Genomic DNA, 10795 nt, shown 5'->3' with positions numbered 1-10795 from the left:
CTTAAAACTCTGAGTCTACCAACCTGTGCGATAAACTCTTTTCCATTGATTCAGTCCTTTAGGTCTTTCCTTTTCCCTTTCATTGTTTTATTGACTATTGCTCTGCTAGAGGAAAGCTATTGAAAGTATTTAATTAGGTCCTTCAGTCTGGAAATTTTGCTAAACTTTAATATCTGTAAGTTCGTTATTTTGGACTTAAATATAAATAATATTTCCTGTGCATTTTTGTTATTATAATATTCATAAGTCGTTTATTTTTCTTCTTGTTTGTGCAGGGTCTCCTAACTATAAGTCAGATAAGAAATAAGGTATTCATGTCTTGGTTAATAATAATCACCAAGGTTCCCATGTTAGCTGTAGTTTGTGGCTTTTATCAAGTCCTGTTTTGAATCTGCTTTGTGAAGACATTGTATCAGTAGTTTTGATAAATATTATACAATGTATATGAAACTATTAAGTTCATAATAGTTTACTGCAACTTGATTTATGATGTCATGTCTGTAAGAAACAGACTCTCCTGTCCAAACCGAAAGAATAGATTAAGAAACAAAAGGTATAGCCAAAAAAAGCAAGGAATGTGATTTTCCTTTCCCCTGAGGCCAGGTAGGGCTGAAGGCAGATTGCTTTTTAACAAAGAAAGCATGTGGAGAATCAGTACAGTGAACTCATTTTATAGAATTATTCTCTTAACCTAGTGTTCCCACCATCTTCATCTATTTGTCCCCTTACACCTTACTTCTATATCTGTCTGTCCCCTTGATATAGGACAGATGTGGCTGGACACCAGAAATCAGGTTTATTTAAGCTGCAGCAGTCCAGAGGAGGCTAATGCCCAAAAATCTTTGGACCCTGAATCTGAAAATTCTTTTAGACTTATACTCAGTGGGGTGGTTACATGTCACTGGGGGGTACATAATAGTTATTCTTTGTCCCACATTTTTAGGCTAGACAGAGGTTTCACAAATTTTGTCTGCAAACCTGGCATTTATAAGAAAGAGGAAGCTACAAAGCACAGAAATTTTTGCTGATATCCTATTGACACCCTTTGTAAAATTCTTTCTGACAAGAAAAGAAGCTTAATGGTGGCAAGGTCTTCTGGATGGGGGTAACTGGTCTGCTTCACCCTTACAAAGCAGTAAAGAATTTTTTTTCAATGCTAGGGATCGGACCAATGTGTTGCACATGCTAGGCAAGTGTTCTACCACTAAACTATACCCCTACCCCAGAACAAATTTTATTTAGGACAATTGCAGTAGGGGAGTAGAGACCTCAGTATAGAACTGGACTCAATTCTGAATACAGCACAGATAAGTGGAAATTTATAAGCCAAAGAACATGGTGGTGGTTCTAGGTAGACATGAGCAGTGGGAACAGGGTCTTTAAAGGGTTAATTCTATATATAAGTGAAGAATATGGAAAACAACATGTCCTTAGAAAAGGGAAATGACAACCCCAAGGGCTGAGGGAGGACAATGGGTCCTGGGAGAGAAAAGGCAAACAAAGTGCCTTGTGCTGTCTCTGGTCTTTCCTCCTTTCCCAGTATCCTGGAGGGGAAGGCAAACAAATGGGCTCTGGGCTCTGGATTATTATCCCAGTAACAACGAGTTTCAAGCTTTTACAACTGTTTTCCTGACTTAGATTTTTAACCTGCACAGCTAGTTTCCTGACTGTCCAGTTTAGCTAGACAAAGTGTGATGTTTGACCTGAGGAGGAGGAAACATTTCTAATGCACTTTCCTCCATCCAATGTCTACTTCAGGATTCACTAGTGTATGGTGCATCTCTGCTGGGTTATAACTAAAGAACACAGATCGAACGCCCCTCTCCTGCTTGGTGCCCATTGAGTGCCTGCTCAGTCCCTAAGATTGCTATCAATTCAGTCTCAAATAGGAGCTTCCTGATGCAGAACCATGGAATGAAGAAACATGATCATGGAGGCCAGTGGATCAAATAGATCAAGCTGAAGGGCTACAGGCTGATAATTGACATTCATATGACCTTGGAGGTTCAATGCAAAAAGCCCATAATTAGACAAATTGATCCGTGTTATCTAAATCCCGAAGAATTTCAGTATTTCAATATTGAGTATTGTGATGCCTCCAGATCTACTCTGCTTTGTTTATTCTGCATCTGAGTTGCATTGGCTATTCTGAGTCTCTTGTTCTTCCACACAGATTTTAGAACTGTTATTTCCAGTTCTTCTCAGAACTATATTTTGATGAGTATTGCATTGACTCCTGTAGATTGCTTGGTAACGTGGCCATTTCCATTCATTTTCCTGCAAATAACATGATTTTGTTTATCTTTATGGATGAATAAAATGTGTGTGTGTGTGTGTGTGTGTGAGAGAGAGAGAGAGAGAGAGAGAGAGAGAGAGAGAGAGAGAGAGAGAGAGAGATTGTCTTTATCCATTCATGTGTTGTTGAACACCTAGATTGGTTTCATAGTTTGGGTTATGAATTGTGCTGCTGTAGACATGGGTATGCATGCATCACTGTAGTATCATGATGACTTTAGTTCTTTAGGATAAATACCAAGGAGTGATACAGCTGAGTGTTATGGTGGTTCCATGCCTAGTCTTTTGAGCAATGTCCATACTGTTTCCCATAGTTGTACTAATTCACAGTCCCACCCAGTGTAAAAGTGTTCCTTTTTCTCCACATCCTCTCCAACATTTCCTAGTATTTGAATTCTTCACAGCTGCCATCCAATATAGGTTTCTTTTTATCAGCCCATTAAATCTTAGTAAAATATCTGTTGTGTAAGACACTTCTTGGCATTTTCCCATTGACTCTCCATTTTACAGTAGTCTGGTAATATTTTTTCTTTTTTCTTTATTTTTTGGTTGTTTTTGTTGTTGTTGTTGTTATTTATTTTTCTCCCCATAAACCCTCCATTTTGTAGTTGGAGACATTGACACCCAGGAATGTGCTAAGCCCCAGAGTTTGGGTGCTAACTTTAATACACCTACTTAATGGACTTTCTGGTCAATACTTCCTACTATAGGGACTCTACTTGCTTACTTGAGAGACCTGAAGGCAAGTCTAATCCATTATTTTGCCAGACCACACTCTGATTCAACTTGGGGGAAAAAAGGCAAAAGAGAAATAACAGGAAATAGTATAAACACACCTGGGCAATTTTCTCATGTGTAAAAGGAGAAAAACAATTATTTAAGTTATATGACTGTTTTAAATTTTTTATTAATTTTATGGTTTGGTGCATTATAATTATACACAACACTAAAACTCATTGTGAAATTTTTTGTACATGCACATACATAATTTTTTCAGTCTCATTCCCCAGGACCTCCCCTTTCCCTACCCTTCTCTCTCACCTTCATCCTCTTCCTCTTCTGGTCTCCTCTCTGTTGTTTTTTTTAATTAATACACTATAATTATACACAAAAGTGGAATTCATTGTGGCATATTTGCAATGAACATAGCATACTTTTGTCAATGTTGTTCCCTCATACTGCCCCTGTCTCTCCTCTCCTCCCTCCCCTCAATCCCCCTCATCTACTCTTGCTCAATACAGGGAAAGAAGAAAATTTTTATTAAATCTCTTAAATTGAGTACAGTAGTGATACTCAATCCTTTTTAACAACATATTGACCTATCAATATTTGACATATCTAGATACTTTGGCTTCACACACTAACAACTTAATCATAACATCTGCTTGTGAATTATTTTGTTTGTTTTTTGGTTTTAGGGTTTTTTTGTACTATAGATTGAACTCAGGGGGCTTAATTGTTGAGCCTTTTTTTATATTTTATTTAAAGAGAATCTTGCTAGGTCCTCCCTAACTTGCTGAGGTTGGCTCTGAACTTTTGATCCTTCTGTCTCAGCCTCTGGAGCCCCTGGGATGCCTGTGAAGTTCTTTTGGTCCATTCTTATACCTGTGTTAAAAATAATGACCTTAAAATATTTATATTATTGAGAAACAGCCAATTAATATTACTTATTACTGATATCAAGAAGACCAGATATATATATATAATATGCTAATATTTATATTTTATGTGTGTGTGGGTGTGTATGTATGTAATATATATATATATATATATATATATATATATATATATAGGCAAGCACCACCATGCCTAGCCCAAATACCTATATTAAATGTGGAAGTTAATTCATATTTGCATCAAAACTAATATTTTGTAGATATTTAGATAATTACCAATGAAATTTCAGATCTTGGTATCTCTGCATGATTTCATTCTCCTACACTCCTCTTCTCCAAAGGAAAATAGTATAAGGAATTTTGTAAGTGGATTTTCCTCACAGTGTTTCCATGTCAATTACTTTATGTATCCATAAACAGTTTTTATAGAATCTTACCAACAGATATCTGTCTAGCTATTATACAACATATCTATTGCCCCCATTATATACTGGTTTACATGACCATGTGTATTTAATTCTGTTTTTGAAGTACATACCTGTACAATAAATGCTATAACTGAGCAAAGCATTTAATTGGAGGAAGGGATATCATTTAGTTTATCAGCTTATTATTACAACAATCCTTTAAAACATCTTGTCCCTCTCTTCATATCACACACGTGAATTTCCATATAATATGTAGGAGGATATTTCTTTAACTTTTAACATTTTGTATATTCAATTTTACTATTAAAAAGTTACATTTGTTGTCCAAATTTTTTAAAAATCAGTCATTTTCCATCACATCCTCTTATTCTGATGACCTATTATGGCAGTATCACTGCAGTCTATTGATTAATAAAATTCCACCATAAATCACCAAGAATTTTCCTCTGGTGTTATGAACATGATTTCTATTGGCTTCAGTAGAAAAGAGAGCAACTGGGGATGAGAGGCAGAAAGTGAACATGTTAGCCGTGTATCACTGACCTAATATTATGTTCAGAATAGGTGCAAGTCTCTCCACCTCTCTGTGCCCATACTGCTTAATGGAAATTGGCCCTACTGTGACCTGTGGCTGTTCTTCTATAGTGCATGCAGCAGGCACCCCCACTGCTCTGCCCTGTGATCCACAGGAATCCCAAAAGAAAGAACACAGTGGACAAGGCTCTCTTTCTGCTGGTAAGAGAAATGGCTGATTGGCTTGTTGATGGGACAGCCTTCCAGGATTCTCCTGCATGATGCCCTGTGTCCATGGTCAGACAGCCCAATGTAAACTTGGCTTTAATATTTTCTAACTATAAATGAGTACAAGTTACATAAATATAATGCACATTTTCCATTTGCTTTTTTAAATATTTTTATTCATGCAGTAGTTATACATAGTAGTAGGATTTATTTTGATAAACCTATATATGCATGAAATATAATTTGCTTCATTTTAGTCCCCATTACTTTCTCATTTCCTCCCCATCTCCCATTCCCCTTCCTCTACTCTATGGGTCTTCCTTCTATTTAGTTATTGTTTTTAACTGGTGATTTATAGATATATATTAAGATGAAATTCACTGTTGTATACTCATATATGTGCACACCATCATTTGGTCAATTTGATTCCATGGGTCTTCCTTTTCCCGTCCCTCCACCCTCCTCCTCTATTCTCTTCCTCTACTCCAGTGAACTCCCTTATACTTTCACAGGATCCCTCCTTTTTTCCATATTTTGCTCTAGCTTCTGTTTGTGAAAGAAAATGTACACTCATACATTGTTGCTGGGACTGCAAATTCATACAACTACCCAGGAAAGTAGTGTGGAGATTGGCCAAAATCTAAGAATGGAATCACCATATGACCCAGCTATCCTACTCCTTGGTATTTATCCTAACGAACTAAAATCAGCATTTCATAGTGATACATGAACATCAATGTTTATAGAAGCTCAATTCACAATATCCAAATTATGGAACCAGCCCAGGTGCCCATCAACAGATGAATGGATAAAGAAAATTTGGTATATATACACAATGGAGTTTTACTTAGTCATAAAGAAAAATTAAATTATGGCATTTGCTGGTAAATGGATAGAACTGGAAAACATCATGGTAAGTGGAAATAAGCCAGACACTTTTCATTTTGTATAAAACAGTAATAAAGTGGCCTACATAACTAAAGTGAGATGGTACACATGAAATGAAACAAATGACAACACATTGTTCAGCACCTGGAACTGGAGATGCCCTCTGTATCAGTTCATGGTGCTCTGGTTTCTATCATCCTCATCATCATCCTTATCATCACTATCATAGTCCCTTTTCAGTGCTTAGGAAACTCTTTAGAAGGACCCATTCAGTGTTGTTGTGGGTGAGATTTCTATGAGAAATAGAACCAGTGTGGGTAGAGAGCAAATTTTGAATAAGATTTCTGATATTCCCACCTTAAACCAAAATGTAAACTTTACAATCCCCAAAGCTGAAATTTTCATATGGTATCCTCCCATCTGGCTCTCCAAAATGTGATGTTCATCCTCATGGTGAAAAAACAATATTCCAATAATCCTTCCCACATCCACTGGCTCCCTCTGCACTTACTGGGTTAGGCCGCTTCTCTGCTGGGTCATGACCAAGAAGTACAGATCCCAGGATCTACCCTTGACTGGGGCTAAATTAGACACAGGCCCTGTTCACGGCAATCATATGAATACGGTATCAACTACGAGCTTTTTGATGCATTCAACCACAGCAGGAGACACAGTATGCAGCTCTCTGGGATGGACCATCAAAGAAAAACACTAAAGCCACGGGCTCTTTATTGATTATTAAAGGACCTTGGATGTTAAATGCACAGAGCTCATAATTAGCCAAATTAATCCATGTTGTCCCAGTCTCTGAGGACTTTCTAACATTAATGGAGGAAGAATAACAAGAGGAAATGAATATCCACAAAAGGGCTTGGACCTTCCCTCTACCTTGGAGGAAGTTCATGTACAATTCACTTCTCTCACCTCTACATTTTGTAAAGGTACGTCTGCTTTTTTAATCCATTTTTATTGAGGTAAAGTATAAATAACAAAAAAAATCACCATTTTAACCATATTGAGTACCCACCCACCATGGTGGATATTTAATATGAATTCATAGTTTTAATTAATTGTGCTCACATTTCTGCTGCAATTTTACATTGTGTTGTCTTATATTTGTCTTATTTCTGCTTTTTGTAGCCCTGGACCATCAAAAATAGTGTTTCCATTCAAAAAGAGAAAGATTAATTTCAGGCAGCCCACTATGGAGATGAGTCCACTGTGAATGTTGATGTTTATACTCATCTTTGGAACTGTGGAGGATGAGATATAGAAGTCAACCAAGGACAGGTTGGAGAGGAAAAGTGCGTGGCTGTGTGGGGTAGGAAACAGACAAATGATGAGCAGTTCCCAAGCACCATAACCACACACAGGGACAGGAATCATCCAAAGAGAAAAGGCTGCAATTCCAGAACACCTGTGAGCCCAGAGGAAAGATTCTGACCCACAAGTAAGATTTTGTTCTTCTATATTGTTTGGACACCTTTTGGGATACGTAAACAGGGTTGGGTGAAAGATATGAAAAAGCAAGCACTTAAAACTCTGTTTATATTTTAATTCACACATTCACAAGTATTCACACCTGAAGTCCATACAACTTCAGCATTACTTCTCAGTTGTGACAGGCCCAGTCTTCTTAAAACTCTTGCATTACTGGTTTCTGTGATATTTATCTCCTATACACACAACCTTTAGAGACAATCAACTGAGCAACATTAGCAGACTAAAAGCAGGAGAGATAACAAGTCCATGATGGCTCTTTAATATATTCTGTTCTTTGAAGAAGAAAATACAGAATAAAACATGTCCATACCCTTTAAGGAAAGCCATTCTCGTTAAGATAAAATAAGAAGAGTCAAATATACCTGGCTTTATTCCACAACGGTGGTACAAAACTGCATTTAGAATGCTTGTGAACTCTCTGTAAGAGCTAGGACTGCCCTATCTGAACTCTAGGTTAAAGTTGAGAGCTTGTCATGTGCCATTTGTCCCAGGGCTTTTCATCATTCTTGGGTTTTCCATTTTCCCTTCTTTGTGCATAAAAGTGTTCAGTCAAATATGATTTATCTTTTAAAAATCATTTAATATATGACTCCTATTATTAATCTTGATAGATTTTAAATTTTGATAAATACACTTAGATTCGAAAAATCACATGTTCTGGTTTGGATGTAATGTGTCCCTGAAAAGCTCAGGTATGAGACAATACAAGAAGGTTTAGAGAACAAATGATTGGGTTACCAGAGCCTTAACCCAGTCGGTGAATTAATCACCAGGTTCTATACCAATTTGAAGAGGGCCCTGAGGAGGGCAACAGCCCTGATTCCTCTATCCTATACTCCTGCACCCAGTAGAAAGAGCAAGCAGTGGCAGCACAGCACCCTCTGAGCATCCAGCCTCAGGCCCCTGGACTGACAAAGGAAAACTGTGAACTGGCTGATGAGGGGTCCATAGCAACCATGGGAGTGGCTCCTGTGCCCTGGCACTTTGGGGGATAAAAAGCTGAAGAGTAAAGAAAATCTTCTAATTGCCCAAATCCTGCTGAAGTCCAGAACAATAAAACTCAATATGAATTACCTTCTCCTTCGCACAGTTTACTATAAACAGCTCTAACATCAACTTTGACCATACCTATATTATTCATTTTTATTTGATAGTTGTTACCTTCATATTTAATATTGTGTCCCTGACCCATTAGATTGTATTTTTCTATGTTCTGAAGCATTGAGTGGAATCATTCCATACACCCACTCCTCTTAGCCCCTCTTTTCCTCTTACATTACCAGCTACTACCTCAAATTTTGCCCCCCATTCATCTTTTTCTTCATTTCTTTTTTTTTTCTTTTTCTTCATTTCTTACCTTGGTTTATATTATTCTTTTCTGTCTTTTCTCTTCTTTTGCCCAATTTTTCTCTCTTCCCCTTTAACACTTTATATAATGTGATAGCAATTTTATTATCTTTAATAATTAACTTTTCAACCTATTCCAAAGTACTACTACAAGTTTATACCTGGATTAGAGGAACTGTGGAGAACACCATCAACAAGTTTTTGTTTTTCCAAAGGATGACTAGTATGTGGCTTTTCTCTGAAGTGATTGTAGTTAAGGGTTTAGTGTCATCTCTCAAAGTGGTGTGATCCTGGGAACTGCAGAGGACAAACACTGAGTGGAATTGTCAATACATGGACATTCACCCAACCTACGGCTTTTATGGGAAGGTCACTAATAGTCCCTTACACAAAAGAGTAAGCTCACTTAAGTAGTTTACAACACAATACATATGGCCCAGAAATGTCTTGTTTACATCAACAGATGGATTTGATCCTGTCTTTGAAGTACAACCTTTATAACAGATGCTTTAACACAAACACAGACTTTAACTGGAGGAAGCAACATCATTCAATGTTTCACTTTATTATTACAACAATCCTTAAAAGGTCCTGCCTTTCTCTATATCACACTAAAAATTTTTTTTTTAATATTTATTTTTTAATTCTCGGCGGACACAACATCTTTGTTGGTATGTGGTGCTGGGGATCAAACCCGGGCCGCACGCATGCCAGGCGAGCGCGCTACCGCTTGAGCCACATCCCCAGCCCTAAAAAATTTTTATATGATATGAGGGTGGACTATATTTATTTCACTTCCAACAATTGATGGATATTCATCTTTACTGTTAGACATGTATATTTGTTGTCCAAAAGAAAAATCAGTCATTATTAAAAACATTCTCATATTCTGAAGTTCTACTATTGAAACATCATTGTAGTCTGTACAGTAATAATCATGCCATAACAAATCACCAAGAAATTTTATCTGGTGTTATGAATAATATTTCTATTTTGTACCACTAAAAGAGAGAATGACCTACAATGGAAATGAGAAAATGAACATTTCAGTCCCATATCTATCACCTGCTTCTATGTGCAGTAAGTATATAAATCTCTCCACCACTCTGCTTATACTCATTACTCAAAGTGGAGAGAATAACACTCATCTCCAGGCCATGTTGGCCACCTAACAGAAAGAATTTCATTACAAAGGGAAAAAATGAGCTTAATAATGAATAAAATTTTCAAATTCCCTGGAGTCTGGAGTGATGTGAATTCAAAAATATGTCTCAGGATGAATCATATTTACCTATAACCTTCTCTTTCTGCTTTTCCTTTAGCATATTCCATAGAAATAACTTTTTAAAATTTATGAGCCATCTGATTATTATTTATACTCTCTGTTGTGGTAAAATGCACATAATAAAAATTTATCATTTCAACCATGGTTTAATTCACAACTTGATGGTATTAATTGCATTCATATTGATAGGAAACTATCAACAAGATCCATTTACAGAAATTCTTCACCTTTCTAAACTGAAACCTTATACCCCTTTTTGAGTTATGGGACCAGAAAATGTATGTAACGGAAAAACTGATAAATAAAATGTGGTATATATTCACAATGGAGTTTTACTCAGCCATAAAGAAGAATAAAATTGTGGCTTTTGCTAGTTAAGTGGATGGAACTGGAGATATCATGCTAAGTGAAATCAGCCAGACTCAAAAAGTCAAAGGCAAAATATTTTCTCTAATGTGTAAAAGCTAGAAGGAAATATGGAAAACAAATGAGGGTAGAAGATCTTGAAAACAGAAAGCAGATCAGTGGAGTGAGGTAGGGGATTGAGAGGGAGGGAGGACAGATGGGAAAAGGGAGAAATAGTGGAATAAAATTGACCAAACCATGCCATGAACATATCTTTATGTATATTTGTAAACCACCAACTTAAAATAAAAGAGTATCAAAGTGAGGAATGGGAGCAGGTGAAGGGA

The sequence above is a fragment of the Urocitellus parryii genome, chromosome 3 (assembly GCF_045843805.1).
Source record: "Urocitellus parryii isolate mUroPar1 chromosome 3, mUroPar1.hap1, whole genome shotgun sequence".
NCBI lineage: Eukaryota > Metazoa > Chordata > Mammalia > Rodentia > Sciuridae > Urocitellus > Urocitellus parryii.
This window is presented reverse-complemented; position numbering follows the sequence as displayed.